This window comes from Anabrus simplex, chromosome 2, assembly GCF_040414725.1.
Source record: "Anabrus simplex isolate iqAnaSimp1 chromosome 2, ASM4041472v1, whole genome shotgun sequence".
Classification (NCBI taxonomy): Eukaryota; Metazoa; Arthropoda; class Insecta; order Orthoptera; family Tettigoniidae; genus Anabrus; species Anabrus simplex.
In genome coordinates this window covers 129,367,846-129,383,771 of record NC_090266.1, presented here as the reverse complement: position 1 = coordinate 129,383,771, position 15,926 = coordinate 129,367,846, and the positions used below count along the sequence as shown (strand labels likewise).

Sequence of the window (15,926 nt, the reverse complement as noted above, 5' to 3'; positions counted from 1 at the left end):
AATCGCGGCAGACAGGGGAATACTTGAGGTAAAAGTATGCTGCTGGGTTCAAAGATCTTGCGTAGAATCACCCAATGGGTGGCTTAATGAGTATGCAGTAGGGAATCTCCCTCGCACACCAGGGATCTTAGGGCACTAGCCCCGGGGTAAGCACTGCTATCTATAATTCATTTGACAAGATTATGGTGGGGGTGAAAAGAACCTATAGGAGTTTACCCTAAACCTGAAAGTAAGGGGAATAAATTCCAAGGAGTGACCCTAAACCAAAACCTACCTAACTTATAATACTAAATCTATTACACTAGAGGATACCTAAAGTATTCACTTACACAATTACTTACAATAAAACTTATTATCTTATACTTAAATCTACATGGTCACCAACAATGGTATTTACCCCTCCCTACCAGACTTAAGGTACCTTGATCTGGGAGAGGTGGACTCTGCTGATCCTTTTCCTTTCGGGATCGCTCACCAATAATGTCACCGGGGTGAGGAACTTTAAGATGGTGCAGGGACCTCGAAACCTGGGGGCCAACTTACTGATAACATGGTCCGCAGCACTACTGACGGGATGTGTTTTAATAAACACCTGGTTACCCACAGACAGATCGTGTGACCTTCGCCCGTGGTTGTAATTACTCTGGACCTTAGCGTAATAAACCTTCAAGTTCTTTTGTGCACGGTGCCAATTAGCTCGAATCTTTTCTGGGCTGCATCGTCGGGCAGAAGATCATTAATTGACCACAGATTAGATAGAGGAGAATTCGGAGTAAAAGCCAACATTAACGAAGCAGGGGTTTGCTTGTGGCTTTCATGGACATCAGTGTTAAATGCAAATGACAACAAATTTAATGAGGAATCCCACTTGGAGTGGTCTGAGGAATGATAAGCGATGAGGGCAGATCGCAGGTTACGATTCACTCTCTCGGCACAATTTGGCTTCGGGTAATACGGGGTGGTGGTTACATGAGCAATCGATAGATCAAAACAGAAATTCCGGAACTGGGCAGAAGTAAAGGCTCTTGCGTTATCACTTACCAAAAATTGAGGGGGTCCAAACGAGGCGAATATCTGTTTCAAGCACGAGATGGTGGTGTTGGCGTTAGCCATCCGAGTGGGGAACAGCCACGTAAAACGCGAAAAGGCGTCAACACACACAAGTATGAAACGATGACCATTCCGAGATCTCGGGAAGGGCCCTCTGTAGTCTATGAACAGTCTTTCCAATGGGCGAGAAACTTGCTCGGAAAACTAGAGACCTAGACGAGTATTCGGGGCGGGTTTGCTGATGTTACAAATCTTACAGGACTTGGCAAGGGTACGGATTTCACTATCAATGGATTTCCAAATGAAGTGGTTACGAATCTTCTTTCTTGTTTTGAAAACGCCCCGATGACAGCCCTCTGGGGATTCATGAAAATATTTGAAGAGAGCCAAGACCAGGTTAGTTGGGACTACAATTTTGGGGTCTCTGCGACCGCGAGCAGTACAACACAGGACACCATTCTTAAGAATACAGGGCTTAACATGCTCACAGGATTTAATCCTGTCAATAATAGCCTTTAACTCAGGATCGTCCTCTTGATGTTTGGTTATATCCTTGAAAAGGAAGGGAGAGTCAGTGAGAACTACATTCACAAAAGCTGATACTTGTTCGGGAGATGAGTCTGCTGGCTCTGATTGAGGGTCAGAGCTGCCTGGATAGAACATCCTGCTGAGGCCATCAGCCACAACGTTTTCCGTGCCATGAATATGACGGGCTTCAAATTGGAAGGCTGAAATGCGCACTGCCCAGCGTGCTAGACGACCGGTCTTTTGCGGATTGGTCAGTACCCAACTCATCGCCTGATTATCAGTTTCCAGATCGAAAGGAAGATGTTCCAGGTACATTCGGAAGCGTTCTAACCAGAAGACCACCGCCAAGGCTTCCAACTCATAAATGGAATAATTTCGCTCAGCAGGATTCAGGGCACGTGCAGCATAAGAAATAGGACGACACCCTTCTTTAAATTCCTGAAGAAGAACACCGGATATGCCTGAGGAAGAGGCGTCCGTCTGAAGGATGAAGCGTTTAGAAAAGTCTGGCATAGCCAGTACAGGAGCGTTACATAAGGCAGATTTCAAGTCCATGAAGGTCTCACGTTGGGCATCACCCCACACAAATTTGGCATCCTTTCTTCTCAAAGCATTTAATGGGGCTGCACGTTCAGAAAAATTGGGAATGAATTTGCGAAAGAAATTAACCATGCCAATAAATCTGGCTACACCCTTGACGTCCTTTGGAGGGGGAAAATTCTGGATGGCGGCAGTACGAGACTGATCGATTGAGACACCCCTCCCCGACACAGTATGTCCTAAGAAGGACATCTGGGGTTGTGCGAAGGAAACCTTGGATGCCTTGAGGGTTAGACCTGCTTTACGCAGTCTTTCAAGCACTTCGTTGAGATGGAGTAGGTGTTCCTCGAAGGTTTCGCTAAAAATTACGAGATCATCAAGGTAATTATAAACTAACTTGATGTCCGATAAGACATAATCTAGTAACCGAGTAAGGACCGCCGCTCCAGTCGCCAGACCAAAAGGGATGCGCTCAAATTCATATAGGTTCCAATCAGTCGCAAATGCTGTGAGATGCTTGGATTCTTCGACAAGAGGTATCTGGTAATAAGCCTGATTTAAATCGAAGGTGGTGAAAATTTTTGCATTAGCAAACCAAGAAAAACAAGAGTGCAAATCAGGGAGGGGGACAGATTGGAGGACTACCTTACAGTTCAACATCCGATAGTCAACTACAGGCCAATAACCACCTTGCGGTTTAGGGACCAGAAACATGGGAGAAGTATAGGCTGACTTGGACGGGCGTATCACTCCCTTCAGCGAGCATTCGATCAATGATAGTCTTCAGGGCTTTCATTTTGGGAGGTGACAACCGGTACGGAGGAGAGCGAACAGGTATGTTATCCGTGACCTCAATTTTTTATTGTAATATATTGGTGACACCTAACCTGTCGGTGAAGACATCAGGGAACTTATCGCAGAATTTCCTAAGTTGATTGGCCTGCTCTTCGGGTAAGTGATTAAAATCAAAAGCCTTGGGATCATCAGAATCTTCAGGAACCGCAGTAACGTGACAAGGCAGAATAGGGGAGCGATCACACAGCTCAAAGGTTCTTGCACAAAATTTAAAATGGTATCTGTTGAACTGGAGGTCCAAAATCATGCCTGTTTTAATAATAAAATTTGCACCCAATATGAATTGGCAGGATAAATCCTTTGCCACTAGTACTGGCATTCTCCAGGTGAAATCACGGACTCTAATCTTGACCTCTAGGGACCCTACAATATTCAATGAATTGGAATTAGCAGTATGGCAGGTTAAGGACACGGGTTGTAATATAGGTAAGTTGCAAACAGTTTTCATAGAATCGTACCAGGTCTTGCTCATCAAGCTGCCAGAGTCTAGTAATGTGCACAGACAAGTTCATTATTTACCTCTATGCATAAATATGGTAGTTTACAAGAAGGTATGGCAGAAATCCTACAAGATTGCAAGAAATGAACACCAGAGTCAGACTGAAAGCAATCATTAGCCTCAGAATTAAGTAAATCAAGCAAGGTACAGTCATGATCGACAAGACAAGAAGCCATGTTTTGGGGTTTACCATCAGAACTGGCGGTTAGTCATCTACCACTACTATGGCCTGGAGGTCTAGAGCCAGAAGTGTTACGGGGGCACTGCCTAGAGAAGTGCCTAGTTGATCCACAGTTACGGCAAGAGGAATGGGTGGAAGGGCCTCTACCCATGGCAGGTTTCGCATTGCCTAATGTCCCAGCCTTGGGACAATCCCGCTTGAGATGAGCTGTTGAGCCACAATTGAAGCACGAACGAGGATTACACAAGTTGGAAGCAGGTGACGGGGTGGTTTTAGAATCCTGAGGAGAGGGCATGCTTATAGGAGGTGGGGCTAATGCAAGGCGTAGCTGGTCAGCATATCGAATGCCTTCAGCAGACACTGTAATTGCTTCCAACTGGGCGAACGTTGCTGGTCGGGGTGAAAGAGCCAGATATGGTCTGTAGTTCGGGGCGAGACCTTCAGTTATGTTGGCAACCATCTGAACCTCTGAATAGTGGAGCCAGAAAATCTTAGCTTGGAGCTTAATATCTTGGACATATTCAGATAATGACTCGTTGAGATGTTGTACTCTGAAATAGTGCTTCTGCACTAATGCAGACAGGGCACGAGCAGGAGTGAAATATTCAAGCACATGGGCATGAAACTGATCTATAGACCATCTTTCCGAAATGGCCCTGACAATATGCTCGGAAAGAGCTCCAGAGACATGCGGGTATAGAATTTGAAATATGTTGTCGTTACTGAGATTATACACTATTGCCTGATCCTTGAACTCTGTTAGGAAGTGAAGGAAGGAAATAACTTCATCAACAGAGTTAGCTGAAAATTTAGAGACTCCCTTAAACACAGTGATCAACGGGTGAGGCAGATTGGAGAAAATCTGGGGAAAAACAGGTGTAGGGGGTGCTTGGGAAGGCTTAGAAGTCCAGAGGGTTTAGTGAGGCCTCGTACCTTTGATTCGGGTGCCCTTGTGAAAAGGACGGAGTACAGGATAGGTTAGGACTAACATTATCCTGCAACATTACGGGGGCAGACAACCTCATTTGAGAAAGGTTCTCACTAACCTGAGAGACCATTTGGGCATTAACCGGTTGTGTAGAGGTTATGCAACTTGATACGGGTGGCGCTAAGACAGGGGGGTGGTTTTGCACCATTGCATCAGAACCGGGTTGATTAACGATAGAGGGCAGTCACTGAGCCTCAACAGAATTACCAGGTAGCACAGGAAAACTTGTACGGGTACCAACATGCAAAAGAGATATATCATTAGAAAGGCTTACAGATGTCCTAGTTCCAGACAATGAAACAGAAGATTCCAGGGCAGCATTATTCACCTCAGACTCCTGAATAGGCCTAACACCAGCACTATGTGTCAGAGTGCACACTTGAGCAGCAGGAACAGATGCATCACCAGAATTAACACTTTCATTCATTTCAGATGGGATAGACACTTGAATTTCAGAAACTGTGTTATTTAACTTACTGCCTTCAAGCAAACCACTGATTCTGTCGAAAATTCTGGAAAACTGTTCTAGTAAGGCTTGACATTTCTGCCGCTCAACTTCTGGCAATTCGAGAGACAACCAATCCTTAATTCTGTCAAAATAATGTAGTAACTGCCCGTTAACCCGCGCTAATTGGCCATGCGAGGGCTTAGAAGCAGCAAAGGACACAAGAATGGCGTTAAATTCAGGTAACCTATCTTTTAATCACGGCCAAAGACTCACGCAACTCGTCTGTAGTTAACTCAGGTATGGTTATAGATAGGTTAAGCGACTGTTTCAACAGTCTAGTGTCATGTCTAACATTGCCTGTTGAATTAATTTTTTGGATACGAAGTTCATAAACGAGTTCAGCCTTTCTCAAATGGAAAGGATTAGGAACAGCGCGAGCCATCCTGACAGGTAGAAACAAGATTTCAAGCGATACACAAATCACAACTTTTACGGAGTTTTAGGTTGGGTATGATCACGGTTCACCTTTCGTCGTCAGCAACCCAGCGCTTGTCTCTGTTACCAAATGTAACCATTACTACAGTGGTTACACAAAACAAAGCACTAAACACAATAAAAGGGGGAAGTTAAGAGCAACTACACAACATCAGAAACCACTACACACTCGGAAACATTAACTGAAATTACGCGGATCTCCGCCGACCAAAACATACGTAAATATCAGTAGGGCCAACTAGTGGACAATAAACCAGTAAGGTGGAAGGGACTATGACCTACTGAGGCCAAGGACATGGCTTAGGTTGCAGATTTGGAAATAATTCTCAGTGATCCTTAAATTTGAAAAAAACAATATTATTTACAAGTGAAATTTTACAAATACATTCCGAAACCAAATCCACAAACTTGCAACTTACGAACTATACGCTCCGTGATACACATAACTTAGAGGTTCTTTGATAATATCTACGTACAAGTTACAAAATTCCAAACCAACTATACATCTAGTTACAAATCCAATTGTACAATGCAATTTACAGTGAAGTAAACGTACTCTCCAAAACTCTAGCGTACATCAAGTGACACTGAACTACCAGAGGCAAACCCCAAGGTAAATATATCAAACTACAATCTACATATTTAGTGAAATAAGAAATGGGAATGCCTCGAAAACAAACAGGCAAGCCCAGCTGAAAAGCTAAGCCATCATAAATAATTAATTTGGCGAATCTAGGTTAGGCTAGGGCAGACTCCTATACGAAATAGCAACCGAACATTACGGAAATTTTAGCCGGAACGGAATTCAAGAGTGCTTACCCGAAGGGGGCCCATTCCAGAAGCGAGGCATCGCACACGGCGTAAAACTTCAGACAGACCAAGACAGACAAAACAGACCGAATTATCACGAACGCTGCCTCGCTCTCAATATATAGGAAAACCCTGGCCTTGGAGTAGCCAATCAGAATGCATGAGTCCGCCCATCCCCTCCTAGGTTCACCAATCACAACTCCAACTTTAGTCGCGAACTTAACCTACATACACGATCGCGAACCTTCCATTTCCAGAACAGTCATAAAATACGTTCCAGAATCCCTAACCAACAAAAGGCAACACACCCTGTTCAAGAATTTATGTAACAAAAGTTTCTGGATACTTCCAGTAAATATAGAACTGAATACTACTATTTACAAATACATATGTTACAAATATTACACAGTACAGGTTAGGTCATTACAAATAAAATATTATATCGTACTTTACAAATGAAGTCTTCAAAAAACACTTTCCACTTCCACTACATGTCCACCTGTGACAGTAATAAATTAGTGTGTTACGATATTTCAGTGCTATTCATAGTCCACATGTAGTTAACGCCTTGTCCTTTCGTCTGTATATGTCACATTTTCCAACCGGACTGGTATATTCAAGAAAAAAGAAAAATAGTTGCCAAGACTTTTGCCCTAATCCTTGTATGTATTTGTGGCATCTTACACAACCATTAACCTGGCTCAAGAGAGATAGGGTCGTCTTCCCTATCCTTCACTTGAGTAATTCTTGTCTTTATAAGTTAAAAACTTCATTTTTCCGTATTGAACAGAGATTCACAATTGGAATTGAGGAAAAGTTCAACCTATTCAGTACTAAGTATATCGTATAAGATGTTTACATGTTATTTGTTAGTTTAAAGTACCGGTTTCGATGCATGTAATCGTCATCTTCAGCTTGAGGTTACAAGATGGGCAGGATACATAACATATTACTGTACAATATACATGCAATACAAGGTACAATTGGTTACAATTTTACATTTAGGTCTAAATAAATAATGGATAAAGTATGATGTAGTGATATAACACATTACATGCGTTGTAGTCTAGTATGGTACATTTGTGTTCTATAATAAAAGTTGTTGAGTGAGAGTACAAATCTTTATGTATATGATGATGAAATAAAATTAAATGTCCATACTTCTGTTAATATCAATGAAGATATAAGTCAAGGTACAGTAAAATGTATGGTTGGCAAGGCCATCTGATATTTGTTTTTAGCCGGTACACCTTAAGTTGAGTGGTTGAATGAGGTTGAATTTATATTAAAGTTATCTCAGCTCAATATGGATAGTGAAGCTTAAAAAGACAGAATATGGGACTCGCCTTGTTCAGCGTACTTGTTGTGTGTTGTGAGAAGAAGTGTGGACTGAGCGTGGATAGACGTGAGTTGGGTGTGTGGTAGAGGGTAAGTGGATGGGGTGGGAGAGGGGGGAGGGGAGGTGGTGGGACGGCAATTTTTAAGGCGAGTCAGGGAGATGGCGTGGTGGTGGTGTGAAGTGTAGGAGAGTGTTGTGCAAAGCGTAAAAGATGGATTTCTTATTCGTGGATTTAATGCCTCTAAAGACTTCGATTAAGAAGACGAAAATAATGTTAGGTTTTTCAGGTATTTTGTTGAGGTTTAGATTGGGATTGAAAAATTGGTCTACATGAATAAAACAGTTTTCTGTAACGTCGAGCAAAGGGCCTTTTTTATGTAACCGGTTTCCAGTGGTTACACGATACACAGTTAAGAAAGGGGAAAAAATCACATTACATGGCACTTTAAAACCTTAGCACAAAATAAATCATCAGTGGAACTGCGCCAATACAAACAAATAAACATCAGGTTGGGCAACGTGATGCCTATAATAAAGGAATGTGGAGCGGGTCTGGGAAATCTACCAGGGCGATTGGGATACGAAGGTTGCAGGTTTCCAGAAAAATCAACGGTGATCTCTTGATTCAAGATATTATTTTCCGAAATAAACATTACCAAGGAAATTCGGAACAAAATTCATCCATCCAAACAATGCAGTCAAGCTATTTCCAGAATACAAATTAGATGTAGTTTGCCAAGAGCTTTGCTTTTAGGTCAAGGGGTTAACTAAAGATATCTTAACATAATGCAACTTCTCCAAATACAACCTTGAGGCTAACAGGAACCACATGATACAAATACAATATTAAATTAAAGTTAACACACTTTCTAAGGCATCTGAGTAATTGAGTGGCGAGTCTGGGCGAGTAGGGCAAACTCCTATGTGAAAATACAAGCGAACATTAAATGTAAATTAAGGTAGAACTGAAACCAACAGTGCTTACCCCAAGGTAGTCCATCCCAGGAGCGAGGATTCGCCAACGTGCGTCGGATCGCTGGACTGACGAGAAAACGAAAGACTACGAAATCTCGCCTCACTCTCTTAAAAAGGCAATGCTGGCCCCGGTGTGATCACTGAGTGGCCAGTCAGAGCACAAGAGTCTTCCTATCGCCACCCAGATCCACCAATCAAAACTCTTTATCAAGTCGCAATGTTTTCACAATATTCCAGAACATCGGCAAACCCTAATCGCAAACTTTCCATCTTCCAGAATTAGTAAAGACAGGCTTCTAGAATCGACAGGGGCCAACACACCCTGTTCTGAAAGTCCGCGTCACACAATTTTTGGAACATTACCAAATATCACTGAATAATAATAATAATAATTTACAATCTAGTAGTTACTTAGGTACATAAAGGGAATACAAATAAAATATTCTACAATAATATTTTACATCATACAGTAAACATTTCTTTGAAAGAGATTCTCCACAGTTCTCATCCTTCCTCCCCCGAAAATCAAGCTATGCTCAACAATTACCGTAAGATTAACTGGGGGAGTGTGGGGGGGGGTGTTGATCACACCCGGAAACTTGCACACCATAGCAGGGATATGTTGTAAAACATAACATAATGGTATTCACAAACTATTTCAAGTACACAGTCCACTGATACTTCTCAGAAAGTTCGACAGTTACTTCACTGACAGACTGATTTTCTTCAAGTTGAACTTCCAATAAAAAAAAAAAATGAAATGTCACTACATCAAAAGTCCATTCAGTAACTTGCAGTATTTTAACATAACACGACATAAATGTTAAAATGTGATAAGCATACTACAGTTCAAAAATGCATTTGCAACATTCCAAAATTGCTTCAACCATTTTAACTTTGTCCACAGAAAATGATGTATACTCATTCCTTCTACCAGATATCAGTAATTCAGAGCCCATTCACTTTCTTGTAAGAAGGCGTCCACTGCCTCCTTCTTGGCAAAGTTTCGGAATAAGTAGATCTTGCATCAGTTTTCACAATCATAGGATCGAAGTCGCGCAACTTGACCATTGGTTATTGCTGATGATGTGGCTGCCGACACGGCCGTTTCCCAACAGCCTCCATTCAAGTTCAGTCCGAACCTGGTTGCTAGGTAAGTTGCAGTGTAGCCCAGCTGTATCTTGAACCAATGAGTAATGGGCAGAGGGGTGAGGCGCAGTCTAGCCAGACTGCCTCCATCGGGACACTCGGCCACTGGATTGCGGTGCCAGATGGTAGCGCCCGAGTCATACAGTGTGCCTCTCAACTTGGCACGTTAGGTTGCCGTCAGACGAAGTCTGTCACTGCAGCCACTGGAACATAAACCAACACGCAGCAGACAGGGGAATGCTGGAGGCAGAGCTACCCTGCCGGACTAGAAGATCTTGGAGACAAAACTTTCAAAGGAGGGTTTGTGTTCTTTCTTTAATTTACTGGCTAGCATAGTCGCCCAACTGGTGGCTCAACAAATTACATGTAGAGACCCCCTCTCACACCGGGGATATTAGGGCACTTAGCCCCGGGGCAAGCACTGTCCATACATTTTAGAGAAGATTATAGTGGGGTGAAAGAAAATAAAACTACAGGTGTTTACCCAGAGCCAGAAATGTTAGGGGAATAAATTCCAATCAGTGACTCTAAACTAAAACCTACCTAACTTATCATACTAAACCCATTACACTAAGGGGGGGAAATGCTTGAGGAAACCTAATGTACTTACGCACAACAATTGAGGGGTTGCAAGCAAGAACCCCACTAGTCAGAAAATCATACTTAGGGGAAAACGAGAAAAACTGCATATCTTCATCACATAAATAGCTAATTTTTGTTTTGTTTTGTCTAAATACTCTGTAGGCATCAGGGATGTTATCAGAACTCATTGAGTGATACCAAATTATATTCTCTGGGGATGAAGAAGGAAAATGGGTTTTTGCAGAATTCAATACAACACCACTAAGATAATGTCTAAGAATATTATTATATTTATGTACCATATAAGTATAAATGATTATTTATTAAAGAAAGAGGAGAAAAATGTGATATACAGCATACAGTGACAACTCAAAACGTTACTGTAATCTTCACATCAATCACTATTGTCATCATTGTGTTTTTCATAGTCACAACTGGTCGTAGGTACATGCACTGATGCAGCTGTGCCAAAGGGGCTTGAGTAGTACTCCTTGCTTGCAGGATTTGCGAGGTATTTGGCAAGTTTTAATATTACAAGTAACTAATCTCATATCTACTCCGTATTGAAGATAACAATAAATTAATTTCTTTCAAGAATAAAATTTACTGTGTCCACCTATTCAATACAATTATATTCTGTAGTGATTATATCCTACATGAATTACGTATACTAATTAGGTAGCAATAACACATGCGCACAACATACAACTCGCTCCCCTTCCCCCTCTACGCTCCACCCCTCCGTTACCGCATCAGTACTTCACTAGAAGTGGAAAGGTTAGTTGTCCAGATGCAACCAGATCAAGTGGATCCAGCTAACATCCAACTGGATAAGTAAGTTCATCCACAATTATGGGGTATTGCACTTTTATCTTTATATTTAGTAGGCTCTGTATTTGTCATTCTAAATTCTTTTTCTCTTATTCAGTTACAGACAATACTCATAAATCATCCCAAGGGTAAAACAACGTACCAACAGGAACCTAAATCCGATAAGAAAGGCACAAAATTCCAAGAAATATTTTATCGTATGAGCACCTAACTAATGAATGATTTGACAACATGTTCCAACATACACGTTTTTAAGTTCTAAAGAAGTACCATCCAACTACACTTCTTCCTAATGGGATATTCAAGCTCAACAAGATCGACATTATACCACGGTTCCGGTTTTGTAGCTGCCGTACTTACAACATAGGTGATCATAAGCACCTTTGGATAAACACATTTTTACAAACTATCAACCTAATGATTCATCCAACAGTTGGTGAAGTTCCAATTTGCGCTTTGGACAATTTTTAGTCAATGTATTATAGTTTTAATTACTTCATTGTCAAAAATTCTGGGTTTTAATTAATGAACACATTTTAAATCTATGCAAATATCATATATAGTTTTAAGTTCAAATGTGTAATTGGATTGAGAACTTGACCTTAAGATTATCATTAGGCTGAAGAAGCCCAAAACTAGGGCAAACAATGTATCTAATTAGTATATGTAATTCATGTAGGATATAATCACTACAGAATATAATTGTATTGAATAGGTGGACACAGTAAATTTTATTCTTGAAAGAAAATTACTTAAAGTTTTAATATATCCTTAGCCTTCGCAGGTTTCACTGCAGGAGGGGATGTGAAAGCTCCTGGTAAGTTGATTGTGTCAGGAGTTTTGAACTTCGGATCTGTGATGATGTGACGGCTCCAAGGACCACGGTACGTTTCTCGCAAATATACAGCTTCATGTTTGTTGTCACACCGCATAGATCTAACACCCTGAAGCCTGAATGTTGGCTTTGGTTTTTTACAGAACAAACTGTCAGTTGCTTTTTTAAATTCCTTGAAATCATAGCGGGTGAATATCTCCAAACCAAATGGAGATGGACGCGTTCGGGCCTTCAGAATCCTTTTATCCTAGTCTTCAGGAAGTTCGGCAATGGTACTCTTCCTGCATTGCGCAGAAATAAGTGAAGAGTCCTGGTCGTTTGGTAGGTAGCTCTGACCATGAACGGGGGAAAAGTTATGTAACCCTTTTAAAAAGTTTGGGAATGTGCACTACACAGAAGAAGAAGTAAACCATTGTTTTATTTTTGTTTTGCCCAGTACAGCTGTCACTTATTAAAACCAGCTCATCCGTTAACTCGGAGTGTGAGATGCTATTTAAGAAATGTAGCAGCATTGAGATAGCCTCATTTGGACCCTTCTTTCCCTCATTTTCCAAATATATGTATATTTTGACGTTTCCTGTTCCCAATTCGTGTATCCCAAAGACATAATACCACAACTGATGCATGTAGTATACAACACTCGTTGGTAAATGAGGAAGGGGTAAATTCTGCATAAAATCAAACGAGATGCAGTTAACTTTTTCCTGTCTGGCTTTCCGAATGAACACACTTTTGTCAGCCATGAAAGCCTCCACTTTCCTGAGGTGAATAGCTTTCTCAACCTCAGAAGCTTCTCTCTCCCCATCATCTTTAGCTGCGTTTGTTTTTTGCTGAAGCAAATCGCATTCTTTGCAAGTGTCAGATCCGAAATGGATGTTGAAAGTTTTGAAAATCTGCCAGTAAAGCTTGTAGGGCACATTTATTTGGTAGGCATTAAGGAACTCTCCATGCAAATCCTTGACAGTGAGATCTGGCAAATAGCGCCTGTTGGGATTATCCCTGAGTGAGTAATGGGATTTCCGGGCAGGGAAGGACATGATGTTGGCCTCAATAACCTGTACAAGCTATTCTGGCACATGGCGTGGCCAATTAGAATGTTTACCACGATTGCCTCTAGGAGAGCTCCCACAGTGAACTAAGAAGGGGACATTGCCTACTCGTCACTACCGATTTCGCTCAAATTTATAGAACATGCAGGGCTTGGCTAGAAATGAAAGTACCTGAAGTGGGAACCCCCGATGGCCAAGCGTATAGAAAATGAAAATAAAATGTTGACGCGGCTCTCGCACTGCATAAGCTACTTACGTTAGTGCGCACGCCGAGGAGTAGTTGGCGTAGTGGTAAGAGCTGGGACTAGTAATTGGTTGGTCGTGGGTTCAACTCCCTATGTGGAGACTTCTTTTTCCTCTCAACTTTTATATTATTCATTTTCCAATTAAACAAAGAGGTGAATAATTCATTTTATTTATTTATTTATTTATTTATTTATTTATTTATTTATTTATTTATTTATACGCAAAAGGCATAGAAAAGGTAAAAAATTGAGATTTCATTGTCAGACTTTTCAGCAAGGGATTGTAATTAAAGCACGTACGAAAAGACTTTGTACATGAAAATTCAAAACTTTATTCATTGACATTCGATGCTTTATATGTGTCGGGATGATATTTATTGTAGAAACAGGGGAAGCAGTAATTATTTCTGCACCTATGACAAGTCATAAACGCCGCATTTTTACATCCACATCTTTGTTTCAACGTCTCCATAGAAAAAAATTCTCTGCACAGGGTGTCGAACCCACGACCATCGAATTACTAGTCAGATCTCTTACCACTACGCCAACTACTGCCCGGCATGCGCGCTAACGTAAGTGGCTTATACGGTGCGAGAGCCACGTCAACATTTATATTTTTATTTTCTATACACTTGGCCATCTGGAGTTCCCACTTTGGGTACTTTCATTTCTAGCCCAGCCCTGCATGTTCTATAAATTTGAGCGAAATCGGTGGTGACGAGTTGGGAATGCCCCCTTGTAAGTATTTTGCAGTTTTCTCACTCTGTCGCAAGTAACTCCGTGCAAAATTACGAACGCGTTTTTGCGAACAACAATATCTTCTCCTATTACCCACACTTTGTAGGTGAATGTCGCAGCCCAAGGTTTCATATTGTCTTCATTATCCATTCTTGGTCGACAGTTCGCTATAACATGCATGCCTATCAAATCACTGAGATGACTATCTTGGGCGTTGTTCGACATCATTTTATAAAAGTCTTCAATGATCTTGCGCCGGGCTTCTCCCTCTACTTTCTCAAAACAGCACAGCCTGGAACACCTAGCCAAAAACAGACAGAAAAGAAACTATTGTTTTTAGATATAAACTGATTAAGGACTGGATATTCCTTAGATATGACAGATATACCACAATCAAAGAAATAACAGGAAGTAACAATATCAGTGATGAAATTTTTTAGATTTCTACTATTTTTAGATTTTGAAACATATTTTAACATATAATACTATGAACCTGTAGTCCGCTCCAGTCATGCGAGCTTGTAGCAATTTCCCGACGTGATCGACAAGTTCTTCACCACGCACTTTGGCATCACGAATGCTCTCTTTCGCGGCTACTCTGGACCATTTGTGTCCATATTAACGTAAAACCTTAGAGAACAGGAGTACAACCTAGAGGAACGTGGGCAGTTGTAAAGAAAAGTCTAGCTTATCAGGGGTTTATCGACGATGGAGCAGAGCGCTCTCGTGGCACCTGCCTGAAGCACCACTGACCAGTGGTGTTCTCGCTAGCAACAGTCCAGTCTTGTGGGGTTTTTGCCGAATCGCCGTATATTTAGAGACTAATACAGAGTACGACTTGGAGTTTTTGACAGAATTGGTTGTGTAATCACATGTGTAACGCTGAACACTACAAGATGGCACCTATAACTCGTTTTTTTTTTTTTTACTAGTGGGGTTCCTACCGGCAACCCCTCAATTTCTATTACTAAATTACTCAAATCACTTATGATTAGGGTACATATATAACTAATACGTGCTGACCAGTGTCTAAAATCTTACAAATACCTTACAAATAAATCTATATGGTCACGAAAAATGGAATTTACCCCTCGGTATACAACATACGGTACCATTACCTGAGAGAGGTGAACTCTGCTGATCCTTTTCCTTTTGGGATCACTCACCAGTAATGACTCCGGGGTAATAAACTTTAAGATGGTGCAGGGACCTCGAAATATGGGGGCCGACTTACTGATAACATGGTCTGCAGCACTACTGACGGGGTGCGTTTTAATAAACACCTGGTCACCCAAAGACAGATCGTGCGGTTATCGACCGTGATTGTAATTACGCTGAACTTTAGCGTAATAAACGTTTAAGTTTTTTCACGCACTGTGCCAGTTAGCTCTGATCTTTTCTGGGCTGGCGTCGTCAGGCAGAAGATAATTGTCATAGATTTGACAGTGGAGAATTTGGGTTAAAGGCCAACATTAACGAAGCAGGAGTTTGCTTGTGACTTTAATGGATGGCAGTGTTAAAGGCAAACGACAACCAATTTAGTGATGAATCGCCCCAGCGGGATACACCCGTGGTATCCCCTGCCTGTCGCAAGGGGAGACTAAAAGGGGCCCAAGGGGCTTTCAGCTTGGGAGTGTGGATTGGCGACCACGGGGCCCTTAGCCGAGTCTTGGCATTGCTTCCACTTACTTGTGCCAGGCTCCTCACATTCGTCTATCCTGTCAGACCTCCCTTGGTCAACTCTTGTTCTCTTGTTCTTTTCCGACCCCGACGCTATTAGAGCATTCGA

At 41.6% G+C, this 15,926-nt stretch overlaps 1 protein-coding gene across 1 annotated transcript in view; it reads left to right on the top strand.

The window, feature by feature from the left end:
- Positions 1 to 15,926, top strand: part of LOC136863926 (cytoplasmic aconitate hydratase) — a 781,251-nt gene that overhangs the window by 49,271 nt on the left and 716,054 nt on the right. The window lies entirely within an intron of this gene.